This window comes from Pygocentrus nattereri, chromosome 21 (genome assembly GCF_015220715.1).
Source record: "Pygocentrus nattereri isolate fPygNat1 chromosome 21, fPygNat1.pri, whole genome shotgun sequence".
NCBI lineage: Eukaryota > Metazoa > Chordata > Actinopteri > Characiformes > Serrasalmidae > Pygocentrus > Pygocentrus nattereri.
In genome coordinates, this window is record NC_051231.1 from 7,354,283 (window position 1) to 7,371,126 (window position 16,844).

Sequence of the window (16,844 nt, forward strand, 5' to 3'; positions counted from 1 at the left end):
CATCAGGGAGAACCGAGTGGCTCTGAAATCACTTTTTACACACAAGCAAAGTTTCAGTTTCAGATTTATTTACAACTTAGTTCCAAGTTTAAGTTGAATAAAAACTGGCTTTAAACTCAGGATCACAGATGAGCTCCTTTACTATGTTGATCTGTAGGCCTCTGTTCATAAACATAAACCAGCCCAAACTCATTTACTATAAAATTAAATGGTGTTTGTAGAAACTCAGAAAAAAGCCGCGTCAGTCTCGACTGCATATGTGGACATATTTCTATATTGAGCTCTATTTACACAAAGTTAGGTTAGTTCATCATTTATGTTGAACAGACTCTCCCAAAGTTTTACGCTGCTGCGCTGACGTTGAACCGCGTGCTGCACTGGGTCCGTATGACCAACAGGTCAAAACCAGCTCTAAACAAAGTGACCGCTGGGCCCTGATTGGTGCTCTGGCTTTGCGCTTCTTTTGTTGTGACATGTTACGTTTTTGTACACACAGAAACCAAAAGGAACGACCAATTTTGCAGAATGTAGTGGAGGAAAAAGTCAGATATTAGACTCTGAAATGTAGCGGAGTAAAAAATAAAAAGTCACCCAAAATGGAGAATATACAAAAAAATTACTAAAGTACAGTAACGAATTACATTTACTTTATTACTGTCCACCACTGTAATTTTGTGCCTAAAGTGTTACAGAAATATTTTTTTAATTCTTTGTAATATTTTTGTAATTTTGTTTAACATAAATAAACTCCATAAACGACTCACGACTTGACCACAAAGAGCTGGTGCTATAACACTAAAGCTGTATAGTAATTATTATACTGCAGCATGTTTAAGAAATGTCCACATATTTATTCTGAGTTATTTGTCTTACAGCGGTTGTCCTCTGGGCTTGTTCTGACAAAGACTCTCATTCTAAGGATGAGGTTAGCCCTGCTGCTGTGTTTATGCCTGTACAACAGGAAGAACTAGTCGGAGCTCAAATGCGAGGCCTGAGCTAAGGCTAGAGCTAGTGTTAGCCTAGCTGGAGGTTAGGGAACCAGCCCTGTGACCGGAAGGTCACTGGTTCGATCCCCTCGGCTGACGGTCCATGACTGAAGCGCCCTTGAGCAAGACACCTAACCCCCAATTGCTCCCCGGGGGCTGTGGATAGGGCTGCCCACTGCTTCGGGCAAGTGTGCTCACTGCCTCCTAGTCTGTGTGTTCACTAGTGTGCATGTATGTGGGTGTTTCACTGCACGGATGGGTTTAATGCAGAGGTCTAATTTCACAGAGTGCAAACACAATGACTCTTTTAATGCAGGAAACGATTTTCTAGGCTATTCGTTTATCCTACCTGGATTTCAGTGCTGGTAACATTTCAAAATATACTACCCGCACTTTCATGTAGAATAAGGACATTTAGACAAGGTAGCTCAGTTCGCTGACTTTGGGCTTACGTTGCTGCATCTGGCTAAACTGAGAAATCCTGCTTGGTGAAATGTCCCCTGCAGCCCTGCTGAACATCTCTGAGCACAACTCTCGGTTCTGAACCTTGAGAAACCCAATGTTTACATCTCGAGAAATGCCCCAGGGGGCAGCAGAAGCCTCTAATACGTGGAAGGAGGTGGGGAAAGAGAGCGGGGCTCTCTCTGGTTGAGCTCAGGCTGAGCGTATCACAATGTTGTCTTTACTTCTCTGGACTCCTGATGCACCTAAACAGGCTGCTGTTGTATGAGGGGCGACGGGAGAGCTTAACGTTGGGCAGGTTTTAGCAGCCGCTGGGCAACAACACGACTTTCAGCGACTTACCTCGGTTAGCTGATCTAGTGTATTTACAAGCCAGGCGGCTTATTTAGCTGAATGCCAGTAAGCAGATGGCTTATGGCTGTGAATTGTAGGGATAAGCTGAAAACAAGCTAGGAGCAAAACCACTGAAGAGGTGGCTTTGGGGAGAATAAGCTAAACATAATGTCAGTTAATTTAAGGTTTTAAGGCGGTCCTGGCCAGGTTGACACACTAACTAACTAGCACAGCATGAAATATTAACGGTAACGTAGAAGAATTCAGCTGGAGCTCGCTAGCTAACTAGCTAACAGCTGCATCATTGGGGAAATAACATTCGCTAACCTTCCGTGGGACAGGGGGCTTTTACTGAAGGGGTCTCATTATTTAGCAGTTAGGGAGCTGGATAACGTAAAGCAGGCTGATATCAGTGTGTCGGGCAAAACATTAACGTAGCCAACAACCCGAAACATGTTAGCGCTGGTACTAACAGCGGAAGCCACTAGGTAGCCGACAGCATAGCTAGCCTTGTTAACCTAGCTAGTGCAAACTCACACAGACGCTTTGTAACTGAAGGAGGTTAATCTGTAGTGCAGTGTTTTATGTGGTCAACTGCCTTGTTAAATGGTCAAGTAAGCACCGTAGCTAGTTAATGAAATCCAATATAGGTAATGTAACCCACGGCTAGCTACGCCAGCTGACCGACTTCAGCTATCGTTTGCTGGTTGTCTCGCTAGCAAAGTTCGCGGCCCCTCGTTGGATCTCACCGGCGCATTTGGACCCGATTTGTTACAGTATTGGAAGTGGAACGAATCCAGACCACCAGCTTCAAGTCAGCGTACTAAAGAGTACAGCCTGACTGCTGTCTTTCAGCAGGTAAGGTAACACAACTAGCTAAGACTCCAACGCAGTTCACAGTGGCTAAGATGCCGAGCTAACGCTAAACGGTTCCTGACTTGCTTGGTTAAGGTGGTTTAGCCGGCGAGCTCTTGCGCTAAATAAATGTGAATTTGGCGTTGCTTGACTATGAGCTGAATAACTGAAGTAATAATGCAGTTATGGTCGTGGCAAGTTGGCGCACTTGATATCAGAATGAGAAAAGAAAACATCGCGAAATGACGTTAGAAGCAAGCCGCTCACAGCTAAGCAAACTAGCTACTTGGCTAGTTAGTTTCCACAATGTCATTAGGAAATAACGTTAACCGAGCTATGGGTTCCTCACAGCTCTCTCACTGCATTATAGCTGGGTAGCTTAACATTTGGTTCCATCTAATGAACGTGCTTTTTAGCCACTGTTGTGGCTTATGTAGTTAGTAGTATGCTTTATTTGAAGGCTAAGCTAGCGTAAGTCCGTTTCTTGGTTGACCCGATAGCAACCACTGGCACCAATGACTCATATTCGCCAAAACAGTTTTTTTTGTCTACCCCAATTTCTGCCGTGTAATGTATTTTTTCCCATTTCCAACTGCATGAAAGCCAGGCTGTGTCAAATGTGATGGAGCTACTGCGCTCATCGTGTGTGATCAGACTGTGGTGGAGAGATGGGGCTGATATTACGCTCCGATTCGCCAGCTTCTCGTTCGTATTTTCCGTTCCACCTTAAATGGTGCGCGGTTACGTTCTGGCGCGTTGTACAAGCGAGTGCAACTACTGCACCATTTAAGGTGGAGCGGAACATTCGAATATTAGGCTTTGAAATGAGATAATGAGGAAAAGGAGGCTCTGGATTGAATATTATGAATGCTTTATGATTATCTGCCGTCTCTGCTGCGGTCCATTCAGCGAATATTGCCATTTTTAGGTAAATGTGTGCCTGATGTGATCGAATATAAGGCTCACGTCTTTAAGATTAACGGCTAATACTGGCGATCACGTTTGTTTTGGAAATGCGTCTCGAAACGTTCGGCTAGCCAGTGCAGCCACATGGATGGCAGCTTCGTCAGTCCTGGTCCTCAGTCAGATAGGGGTCATTGCGTAAGGCTCACAGTCAGGGAAAAATGACTCCATCTCGTGCGTATCCTGAGTCGTCTCTTAGGTCAGGTTTTGGATTTTTAACGCAGATTTATTGCACATGCAAGGCCACACGTGTCACGTCTGCCATTCTGTTTTGCTGCTTATGCTGCCTGCGACTGGCGGTGGGAGGCGGGTTGGACAGCAGGCTCTCACTGACAGCAGCCCTAGGCTTAAGGCTTTCGCGGATGGATGTTCAGTGTGACCATCACTCTTTCTCTTAGCCCTCATGTGTGATCTCTTATTTTCTTTCACCACTTCACTGATGCATCTCAGTGCATTTTTGCTTAGCAGGTATGTGCATGGCATTCTGTCAGTGCTGTGGACCCTCAAGGGCACTTGAATGTGACATTGTGCTTTTGATGGAAAATTGTGTGTTTATGGTGGGGTATTTTATGGGAAAGGCTGAACCCTTTTTAGTCATGGGCAGTATGTAATCTGTGCTGTGATATTGCCACTCTGTGATGTTGCTTTTTAGTTTCAGCTAAATTTCTGTTTAATTGTATTTGATGGGTCACTGCATTACATACATCATATAATGTCCATAAAATAGAGGTATCTCTGTCAAAGTAGGTGTTTTTATTTTTAATGTTTTTTATTTTGTACACACTACTCATGGTATCCGGAACATGATCGTTAACTATAATGTCTGTAATGTACTAGCTACTTGATATAGATAACAGTTTAAAATCCAACTAAGTAAATATGAAGTTTCCTTCCTGGAAATGTGCTTTCTGTCTGGTTAATGTTTATAATAGTGTGTAATGTTCCCTTTGGTGTCATTTTAAGAGAAGACAATGAAATATTCCTGTCATAATAAGCTATGTCAAATGTGTAATATTCCCAGATTCCTTTGGCATAGAGCAGCCCTATGTAATCGTTGATGCATAAAAGTTATCAGTGCAAACTTAATTATGACCTAATACTGTGATGGATTTGTGAAAATATTCCTAGTCTTACCGATCATGGAGAAACAGTAGAGTCTTTTTCTGAGTAGACTTTCTTATACTAGTTTTTCCCTTTGATAACTTATCAGAATTGGTTTGACCTTATATGGTTTTTGTAGTCTACTAAAGGTCTCTCTCGGTCTCTCTCTCTCTCTCTCTCTCTCTCTCTCTCTCTCTCTCTCTCTCTCTCTCTCTCGCTGTGTGTGTGTGTACTTAGAGAGAGAGAGAGAGAGAGAGAGAGAGAGAGACAGTCAGTCAGTCATGGTATTAGCATCCTCCTCCACGGTTATCACTGGCGCCATTCCCCATTTTCACTGTCAGATCATGTGTTTCGTTCTCAGTATTATGCTGGAATCTTAGATTTTGTTCCAGTGTTTATTTTCACTCGACATTCTGAACAATGATCAACATGCATGATATGTCCAAGAGTGCCCAGGCACCTCTTCCAATTAGTGGGTTCTACTCTCGGTGCACTCATTGCAGATACAGGTGTCTCAGCTGCTTGTACGCAGCTTGAGTAGTCTTCACAGAAAAGAATAGCTAAAAGAATGGCAGCCACACAAACCTGAGGTCACCATGTCAAATTCCATGGGACAGTCGGGGGCATAGAAAGCCCACCAGCATTGAGCTGTGGAGCAGTGAAGTGTTCATTTCCTGTTGGAGTCGTGTTTTTGATCCAGAACTACATCCCACATCAGTACCTGATCTCACTAATGCTCTTGTGGCCGGACGCAGTCAAACCGCTGTTCCAGTGTTTATTGTAAAGCCTTTCCAGAAGAGTAGAGGCTGTTACTGCAGCAAAGGGAGTCTAACTACTTGTTAACCCTGATTTCAGAAGAAACGGTGGATGAGCAGGCATCTGCAAACTTGTGTATATGTGTATTGGACTCTTTAAGTCTCCTGTGCCTGATTTTGGCCTACTGGCCTTTTAAGCAGTGTAACTGATGTATGGTCATCCAGTACCTGCGAAGAGTATAATCTTACACTGTCACTTAAGCTATCAAATTTTGGCACGATCATTGAACACAATCTCCCTAATATGTGTGGTAATTACGCACTGTTAGTTAATTAGCAGCCTTTTGTTGAGCACACCTGCTGAGTCACTTAAACTCTAGAAGGGGTTTTTGTTTAGGTCACATATGTTACTGCTGAAATGTATAGGGGTATGTGTAGAAGGGGGTGTGGTCAAGCATGGAATGCGGGACGGAGAAGCCGGTCTGGCTGAACCAGTGGGCTAAGTACCTGATGATGCTCCCCTTTGCCTTGTTTCTGCCAGCTTACTTATAGCCATCTCTCCCTTCAGTAGGCCGCAGAGCTGCGAGAGAGAAAGAGACGAGTGAAGGCACGAGAGCAGAGCTGGGCCGAACTGAGCCGACTGAGTGGAGCTGAATGAGCGGAAGAGAAAAAGGACTGAAAAGTCCCCGCGAGCCGTGCTTTATTTTGTAGGCTGAAAAGCCGAGTGTTTTGACTGAAACAATATAAGAGAGCTCTCCGCCTTCACCCCCTGCTGCCGGCGTTTTTCCTCCACCCACCGTTAAAAATCGTTACAGGGTGTGTTTACAGTTCATCTTGTGTTGGTGAAGTATCATCTGTATTTATTTAAAATGTATAGGTTAGGTGTCTTTTATGAGCTTCTCTGAAACTAATAGCATGACTAACAGTGGGCGGCTGTAGTAGTACTTACATTTACCAGTTAAATTTCCTCTTTAGGTATTAGTTTTATCATAACCATTATACTGGAATGCCATAAATAAGCACAGACAATGCGACGTGCAAGCAGTGCAAAACACACTGTTATCCCTTTTAACGGAGTGCCTGAGTCAGGGTTGTTGAAAACGCAGCAGTCTCTCACACGCTTCCTGCTGTCTAATCCATTGCCTCTAAAGTAGTGCACTTTTGTCATGGTAGCCAACCTAAAGAAATGGCCCGTCTTTCGAGGTTAGCCCTGGCCTTAGTTAGACACCATAACGATCAATACGCTCCCTCTTGTACTGTCTGAGAAGCCACCTAATGAGGCCACAGTCTCAGTGTCTTGTCTGTTCAACAAGCTGTAGACCAGCTGGTGCTAATAGCATGAATAATATCTTCCAAATTCAGTCAGATCCTTTTTGCTCCTTCCCGGTTTAGCTTATTTTTACTAAAACAACACTTTTCTCATGGGTATTGTACTGCTTACTACTGTGACCTTCTACTAGGGAGCAACAAACAAAGCCTGTTTAATCCAGAATATTTGATGTTTCTTTGTAAAATTGTTCTCGGTTCTTCACCTTTAACCAAAACAGGACAAACCATGTGTGTCTAAAGGTGTTTAGACATTGGCTGATAATCGAAACCTCCCTGTGACAATGCAAGGATATGATGTGAAGACCACAGAAGGAAATAGATCAGGGTGACATTTGTTTAAGTGGACCTGACAAATGGAGTGTGGTGTTTTTCCAGGAATCCCGCAAGCGCTTGAGTGGTTGAAGGATGCAAAAGGTCTGAACTGGCTGAACAATGGCCAGTTCTCAGTGTTGGTTAGCAGTAATCAGACGCACCTCTTTTAGGCTCTCTCTGCTGCCAAGCGGAAGATGTTTGTGACTTGCTTCAGAAACTGCTTTGCTATATATCTTAAACTTTCCCCAGATGTTACGGTGGTGGTTGGTATGGTTATTAATGTTGAACAACATGAGTCTTTTATTTACCATGCTTTTAACATTTGGAGCAGATTTGGGACATACAGAATTTTTGTCAGAAATACGACGATGCGCAATAATCATTATTAGAATCTATGGTCAAATTATATTGCATTGATTGTAATGTTAACAGAGTCGTTTTGACCAGGAACCTCATAGGAACTCTTCATGAATTGTGTTTAATGTAGCAGTGCGGTGGTACAGTAAATGATAATAATACTAATTGGTCTCTTTTCCTGCTGTGTTAATAACGCCTAATGCACCCGCCATTCAAAATAAAGCCAAAATTAGTTTGCAGTCTTTGATCATGATGACATGTGAAAATCTAACTGGGAAGGATTTATAGATTAATTATAAACCATTGAATTATCATGTTGATATGAACAGCAACCCCATAGAAAACTAACTTTCTTTGTTGCTGTGTGGTCTATGTATATTATGGCTTAAAACTACAAGGCTTTTTATGATGTACTTGTCCTTTTTTTTTTTTTTTTTTTTTTTTTTTTTTTTTTTTTTTTTTGGAGAAACCTTTTGTGGTGTATGGACAATAATTCCAGGCTAGTTTTACAGCACATCAGGCTGTTCATATTTTGGAATCCATAGGCTTTTGAGGTATGATTTATTAAACTTATGTACCAAGCATGAAAAGTTGTCCTGCTAGTAAAATGTTTTTTTCCAGTTTAAATCAGCTTCTCTGTAGCATTACATTACCTGTCATTCCTACAGGTTTTCCATCCAGCCCTTCATGTCATTAGATTATCTCTTAATGCTTGTGTGGTGAACTGATTTTCCAGCTGATTTAAACTGGGGACATCCCCATCTGGCCTTGGATCCATTCTGCATGTACCTTACATTGCAGGCCAAGACTTGCACGACAGTTGTGGACCTCCGTGAACTCTTTCACACTGACAGCCTGACTAGCATGCATGGAATGCCTATCCTGTCACTGGTGTCAGGACCTACACCCACGTTTTTCCTACTACTCTTGTAGCAGTTACTATGAAAGTCCCTCTCAGCAGGAGCTTGGTTAGTCATCAATTAAGCGCAGGTATGAGCTATGTGGCAGAAATATTACATTACGATACTGAAAGACTTTTTCACGATACACAATACGTATAGTGATATTTATGAAGCGCAGATGCCGTGCACTAGTGGTACCACATTTAAAAACAGCCATCGGTAACTCTGGCACAATTATGTGTTCAACATTTAACATACTGTACTGCACTAACTCTGAATAAACGGGACTTAAACATGCAGTTAAACTAGTTCTTTACATGTAGACGATGTCCACATTGTGCTCATTAAACGATGATAAACTTCATCACAACAGTGATGAAATCATCACATTGCCCACTTCTCAAGCTGGACATGGCAGCTTGATACACACGTTTCCAGGTTCAAGACTTTGTTGATCTTTTGAGTCTGTATTTGATTTTGTGGAGCTTTAGTTATTTGCTATGTGTTTGGCTTAGAATAACACAAATTTTAATTTCAAAGCATATAATGCAAAGTAGACGTGTAGCAGCAATATTGATGTTTATATATTGATGTTTATTTATATATATATATATATATATATATATATATATATATATACATATATATATGTGTGTGTGTGTGTGTGTGTGTGTATATGTATGTATGTGTGTGTGTATATATATGTGTGTGTGTTTATGTATGTCTATTTAATGTTATTGTTACACCATGGGGTCTGAGAGTAACGCAGTTTCAGTGCACTGCATGTCCTGTACATATTTTAATATTGACAATAAAGGTGACTTATAGCTCAGTGTTGCTCAGCTATAAAGGAAACTTATTGCACCCAAATACCTAGTTTTGACTAGACAGTGGTTTTCAAACCTTTCATTGAATTTTTTGTAGTTACATTGCTGCATATTATATTGCTACGTCCGAGGTCATCGTGCTCACAGCACACAATGAAAATGTTGTGATTGGTCAAAGGCAGGTTTTCATATTGCAGCCTTCATTGATATCAGTGTTTCAGAGGATAATATTGCAATAACATTAGATCTGTCCGTGCCCTGCCATACAAATGCTTTCTATTATAGCAACTTTTGCCGTGATTCACGAGCTTCACAGAAACCCCATTTGACTAGTAGTAGATTGTTGTTTGAGGTTGATGCAATGTTAAGCTTCCAGTTGCTAAAGTTAATAAACAATATATTGAGGGTGTCTGTGTTTTTGCACTGCATCTAGCTTTGGATCAAGAGAAGTTCATTTTCCATAGAGGTTTGTTTTCATTCTCAAGCTCACTCAAACTTCTCTTTGCCTGCTCAGAATGACCCTTGTGGTTTGTGGAGTCTTGGTGCTCGTCACCCCCTGGCCATTACACATAGCTGGTGGAACTGAGTGTCACTTGATGCGAGCTGTGTACTGTTTAGGTCTTTGGAAACTGCCATATTGTGTTTTTTTTTTTTTTTTTTTTTTTTTTAAAATCGCCTCTTTAGAGCTGCTCAGCAAGTCTTTGTTTTTGTAATTCATTACTTGTTGCAGGGCGCCTCTGCTGACTTCAGGGAGAGATCAGCAGAGATATACCATGGAAATATTCAGCCAGCACTGCTGAAGAATTGCAGGTGCATTCAGTTCACTTGTCTAGGTGAAGGATCTAGGTGAGAGGGTTTGTTTGTTGAACGTATCCACGTGCTCTGAGTAGCTCATCCTTTGGACTAAACTTTTGTCTTCAAACAATGAATGGGTGGTTCATTGTTTGGACTCAATGAATATAATGTCTTTCCCATCTGCAAACCTTACTAAACCTCTGTTCCCTTAACACCGAAAACGCTTAGCTCTGGTATGTATAATGGTGTGTTCACACTTGGCGGGGTTGGTTTGATTAAAACAAACCCTGCTTAGACTGCTGGTGGTTATTACACGTGAGAATGCTTTCTGGTGCGCACCAGATAACCCTGGTTCAGTTTGATTGAAGTATGAGCGCATTATATACCAAAGATGTCTAAACAGGAACAAACAGTCGCCTCCTGTGGCAAGACTAAAGAATGGTTTAACCCATTATAAAATGCTCTGTATACACATCACTGCCCACATGAAATGTGTTATGTATGAAAGTGCCCAGTTTTAATGTTTTTCAGTGACTTTGCCCAGCTTGCTGTTGTTGGAAAACCCAAGCATTGTGTCTTTTGTGGTTGATTTCTTTAGTGAACCAGAAGTCCAAAGACTTCTTTGGTTATGCCAGAGAACAGTTTGGCTTCGGAAGTTTGGTGCATATTTTGCCAGTTATCGTCACAAAATGTACAAATTCTGCCCAAACGGTTGTTACTTTTATTCTGTATGACTTGAGTTTACATCTCAATATATCACATGTTTGTGTGAACGCTAAGAGAACCAGAACCAAAATGCAGCGGTGTATCATGTTCTGATTTGGTCCAGACCAAAGGAGCCAGACTACATATATAAACACACCCTGCGTTCCGCTAGACGGGTTTTCCTTGCTGTTGTTTTTGTCTGGCTTTTTACCTACAGCTAAGGGTGAATGATATGGAAGTTATGATTGTGATACATTTTGCCACAATATGCTTTTCTGAGTGTCATGGCTATTGTCCACCAGACATGTACCAGTGTATAACAGCTTACCACCTGTCATAAACTGCATACTAACAAATAGGATTTTATTGTTAGCAATTGATTTTGTACATTTTTATTCTTCATATATATTTTTCAATTCAGCATAATGTTGAATTTAACTTTACTCAAACCATTTTAAAAAGGGCCTTTTAAAAATGGTTTTATCTGCACATTTTGTCAGTTTCTATTCATTTGCAAGCCTTAGAAAAAGGAAATAATTGTCTTGTATTGCAGCTCCTACAAGGTCTCCGCTTAACCATTTGGGGCAAAATGTTTGCATGGATTTCATTAAGCATGTACTCTACAAAAGTTGCATATCCACTGGAGCGCTGACTTCAAGGTGATTACATGTTTAGGCTTTTGGAAGATGACTGAGGTTTGGTAATTGTCCACTAAATGTTGTCTAGCTGTTGCTGGACCAGTGCAGCTTTTCGAAATCCTCCTGAGGGCACTGCGGTTATGAACACTAACAAGGAAGTGGTTAGTATGCATGATGATAGGGCATGGGTTGTTTTCCAGGCGTTAGGGGCATCTGTGGATTTGTTTTGAGGAAGGAGGTTTGCATGGATCTTGTGGTGTGCGATGATTGAACAGTTGACTGGTGATAAATAGGTTTGGCTCAGGCTTTGTGGCTTTGCTCCTGTTTCAATGTGCTCTCTTGTTTGGTATTAGAAGCATCTAATTGTGTAATGCTTTGTTCACGGAGACGTTTGTTTGGGGAAGAGCTGATCAACAGGGTCACAAAATAACCTTGTCCTGCCTTCTTGATTATTCTTGTATGAGCCAGCAATAACTGTTGGCCTTTTTTAGGCCCTTGTTTTGGCTGTGAGGCTGTGTGTAATGAGTTGTAGAGCCAGTGATTGCTTGAATTCATTGCTCTACACACATCACAGAATTTGGTCTTTGGTTTTGAGAGATTGAAACCGTGTCTCCTCTTGGCCCAGCAGTACAAAGCAGTCCCAGCCAAATGGAGAAAAGCTAAAATGGCTTTGAGCAGTGCAGTCAGTGGGCACCCTCTTTCGTCTGATTGGCTGTCGCTTTTCTTGCCCACTGTAATAACACCCTTGAATTGTACTTTGTCCGCTGCATCCCATCCTCGATCGTCGGGGGGGCTAATTTTAGCTCTATAATGCTGCATGGCTAGCCGTCAGAGAAGAGATCTAAAGTGGCTGCTGGAGTCTAATCTACCATTCCTGCCTGCAAACAGTACAGTCACCACAGTAAAGAGGCTTAGTGGGGTCACCTAGCTCTACTTGTCTGTCTTGTTCTTTCATTCGGTCACTCTTTGTCTCGGCCCCTCCTTTCCTTTTTTTCCCCATCCCTCTGTGTAAACCACTCCCTCTGTTATTTTGTCAAAACAGCTGAAAGTACTCTTGAGCCACTACGGTTTCATTGTCCACTGAGGCACACTTTACTTTGTTTAGGAAAACTGCTTTCTTTTTTTTTCTTTCTAATTTAGAGACCTCTCATAACAGGCTCCTTCCCTTAAGCCACTTCACATAGCCAGACTCATTCACAGCATGTAGTAATCCCTCCCCAATTCCTCGGCAGAGCAGCACAGAGCCAGTGTCAACAAACCACACTGGACCGTGGAATACAGCGTGTAGCTGCATCCTCGGTTGAGGAAATACAGTACAGTACTTGGAAAAACTGGCAGCTGGATCTAACCCCACACACAGTAAGTGCAGAAACAATCTGAAGAAATGCAGAGATGTTTATTCAAGTTTTGCATTTTATTTTTGTTACCTGTCTTAATATGTAAAGAAGTGTTTTGTATAAAGTGAAACTGACCTAATTTAACCAGCAGCTCAATAGCTATGAAGTGACCTATAGTTTATTTAATAACTTGTTTTGTTTTCCATTCATGCATTTTTATTCTCTGTTCTTTTTTAAATTATTTTTAAAAAGTTGAAGACTAGCAACTATTGCAGTATGAATAGGGACTACTTTTAGAGTAAGGATGAGATCATATTTTTTCACTACCATGGTATTATTAGTGCATAATATACTTAATATACTAATATATAAGATGTAAACAGTCATTCAGAATGGTTTGATGTACAATACCATGTTCTAGAGAAGATTAGAGTCTGAACGTTTTTGTGGTGACACTAATCAGATGGTCAACGTGTTGAATGCCTCGGAAAGCTTCCTCCCAAAAAGTTGTTATGCACACATGTTGCTTGATGAGACGACGATGTACGATAGTTGTGAGGTTTTTAGCCTAAAATATATTGTTTAAATGTCATTAATGGTGAGGCTGCTGTAATCCAACGTGGTCCCCACAGAAAACACTTTTTTTTTTTCTTTCATACGTACTATTATTTTACTATTATCACCACTACATATGAAAACTCTAAGACTGGAGTAGGTTCACTGGGTAGTTGATTAAAAAGGTTGTATTTGCGTTGTTGAATGAACAATTATTAACCATTTCACACCAAAAACGCTGTTAATGACATCCCAGTGACTGAATTACGCAGACATTTAAACGATTGGTTTGATGTTTTATCCAATTTATCCTGTTTTATTTTTTATTTAATAAAAAATATTTTAATACTTTTGATTCAGATCATTATATTAATCCTGGCCTTGAGCTTTGAGTGTGAACCTTTTTGAAATAACAGTCCTAATCATGGTTAATTAAGAGTTATGCATGGTGTAGGAAGGGTAGAACAAGCTGTGGGCTGTTTACACTCATTCAGTTACTTTCAGAGGTTTAGTCTGTTAACATTCTCTGCATTTGCTCTCTGTGGTTAACCATCCTAACATACTGTGTACCATAAGATGCAAAACATTCTGGTGCGGAATCCTCTTAAATAGCGTGCTTAATATTTATCTTATTTTTTTGTCTGCTCTTTCAAGGTCAGAGTGCAGCTCTTTGTTTAATTGGCCAGTTTATTTAGAATGTGTCTTGGAATCGCTTGAGCTTCTGTTCCATGTTAAAATGGATATTAGCTCATCTTTCCACACTAAAGTTCTGCCCCATTAATCTCTCTGTCACTTTTATAGCAAAAGAGGAAAAACATGCAGCTGGTGGTATTGGATTTATGGCAGTTTACAGGCTGTGAACTCTGTGTCCCCACAATCTTTCTCAGAAGTGTCCAGCGCAACTTGGAACTGACCGACGAACCCTCCTGCTCTGCCGGCTGATAGAAATAGCCACTAATCTGATGCTAGTGTACTGTCATAGAGCTAGGTGATGTAATTGCTAGAGCTCCACAAATCTCATTTGCCAGTGTACTGGCCACATTAAAGCACATCGGAAAATCTTAAGAGGCAGGGCAGAGATTAATGTTGTTTGTGTAGCTCTTCCTCCCTGCATAATGTTACTAGCTTTGTTGGCACTGAGCATGACAAAGCTGCCAGTCGTGGGTAATCGCTCTCGGAGATGCTGCTGATGTTCTGCAGGGCTGTTTTCACAGACTGTGGTCGTGTGGTGCTGGGTAGTATTACTGACATTCATTGTCATTATGTTTTTTGAATTTGTGACCTTGTCAGATGATATTTAAGTTAAGACGTCTTCCTGAGTCTTGATACTCTATGCCAGGGGTATTTAATTACAATTCAATAAGGTCCAGTTAGAGAAAATGTCCTCAAGCAAAGGTCCAGAACATCATAATGTCTAACTTGCGTCATGATTCAGTGCCATATACTGTTTGCTGAAGTAGCCGAGTAGTTATATTCAGTAATATTTCAATAATGTGTACTGTCAGTTTTCTCTTTTTTAAAGCAGGCAATGTAAAATAACCTCCCTCTGACTCACTTTCTTCTCCTACTGCTGTTTCTCGCCTCATCCCTCTACTGAGTGTGCGACACTCACTGGAGTCTCAGTGCTCATCGTAATGCACAGATCTGATTGGCTGAGTAGCATCATGTGTGATATGTACAATGCATGCGATTGGACTGGGAGTCTCCCGGGCCACTACCGTAAAGGCTTGAAAAGTTAAACTTTTCTGTTAGATTAAAATCGGACCACCCGGTTGGAATGAAATGATTCTCCATGTTTTATCGGATATATATAGGTCCAGGTCCGCATAGGGAAGACTCTGGAGTCCAGTATTCACGCACAACTTTTGTTTGTTTTGATTTTTTCATTTAGCTCATTTTCTCAGTGAGGCTTCTTGACAGCTACACATCCTTTCAGACCCATAGTGTTGTCATCTCGCATAGAAGGAGGAACAGAAACGTCAAGGATTTTTTTTCAGATCTGAGGCACCCTGATTTTGTCCCCTCTCTCACTGGCGCACACAGTATATTGCCCAGCACTAACATGATGTTGGGGGGCTTTTGGTTGGGGGTGTTGGAAAGTTGCTGGTGTGATGTTTGGTTGCAGTGGGTCATATGCCAAATGGAATGTGACCTACTGTGACCACATCGGAACATCAGTCACATAGTCTCTGTACTTGGCATTCATTCAGAGCTCAAATTTCAAAGCGGGAGAATGTATGTTTGATGTGGAAGCTTGCTACTTTCTCAATCAATTACAGTTGGATCACTGCTAGATAATTAAGAACTCTTTCTTCCCTCCAGAATGTTTTGTTATACAGGTCTACCTGGTTGCTCTGTTGTGGCCTTAGGCCCAACTTGGTTGTGTGCATTTGCATGAATTTAGTTTGGGGTTCAGTCTCATAATTGGAGGCTGACTGTTTATTAGGGTACGTGGTAAAAGCTATTTTAAATGGACTGATCGTTGTCTTGGTTTTATGGCTTCTTGGCAGCTACAGTGCAGGCTGTAAGCAATTGGACAGCAACTATTTTTGTTTTAGCTCTGTGCTCCAGTGCTTAGATTTGCAACAACAACTGAGGTTTAACTGCAGAATGTTGGCTTTAAATTGAGCGTGTTTACATCTACATTAGTTAGTTGTTTACATCTACAACCCCATTTCCAATAATGTTGGCTTGCTGTGCAAATGTAAATAAAAACAAAATGCAGTTATGTGCAAATCATTTAAACCATATATTTTACTGAAAATAGTACAAAGACAACAAATCAAATGTTGAAACTGAGATTTTATGTGTGTGTGTGTGTGTGTGTATATGTGTGTGTGTGTGTGTATATGTGTGTGTGTGTGTGTGTGTGTGTGTGTGTGTATGTATGTATGTTTATTTATTTATTTATTTATTTATTTATTTATTTATTTATTTAAAAGCCCATTTTAAATTTGATGCCAACACTACATTCCAAACAATTGTGTTTCCGTCACCTCTTCTTTTAACAACACTCTGTAAATGTTTGGGAACTGAGGAGACGGACTGCTGTAGTTTTGAAAGTTAAATGTTTTCCTATTCTTCTTTGATGTAGGATTTCAGCTGCTCAACAGTTCAGGGTCACCTTTGTTTTGTTTTTCATTTTATAATGCACCAAATGTTTTCAGTGGTGACAGGTCTGGGTTGCAGGCAGGCCAGTTTAGCACTTTTGGACTCTTTAAATATGAAGCCATGCTGTTGTAATATGTGCAGAATGTGGTTTGGCTTTGTCTTGCTGGAATTAGCAAGGCCTTCCCTGAAAAAGACTTTGTCTGGGTGGCAGCATATGTTTCCAAAACGTGTATATTGTTCAGCATTAATAGTGCCTTCACAGATGTGCATGTCACCCATGCTTTGTGTACTAATGCACCCCATACCATCATGAATACTGGCTTTTGAACTGTGTGGTCTTTAGCCTGGAGGCCAATGATTTTTAAAAAGAATTTAAAATTTTGATTTGTTGTACCCCAGGACACTTTTCCACTTCCATTTAGTCCATTTTGTATGAGCTCGGGCCCAGAGAAGGTGGCAGCGTTTCTGGGTCCTGTTTATATGTGGTTTCTTCTTTGCGTTTTAGAGTTTTAACTAGAGTT

General features: G+C 41.0%; 1 protein-coding gene across 4 annotated transcripts in view; it reads left to right on the forward strand.

Moving 5' to 3' along the window:
- The first annotated feature begins 1,643 nt into the window (after positions 1-1,643).
- ip6k1 (inositol hexakisphosphate kinase 1) overlaps positions 1,644-16,844 on the forward strand; it is a 53,995-nt gene continuing 38,794 nt past the window's right edge. Inside the window, exon 1 of one of the 4 annotated variants that reach the window (XM_017704858.2) lies at positions 1,644-2,639. The gene's annotated coding sequence lies outside the window, so the exon portion shown is untranslated. Of the gene's footprint in view, positions 2,640-3,773; positions 4,068-7,987; positions 8,008-12,295; positions 12,680-16,844 lie in introns of those variants that run through there. The other 3 variants (XM_037532387.1, XM_037532388.1, XM_017704859.2) reach the window with 3 other exon arrangements.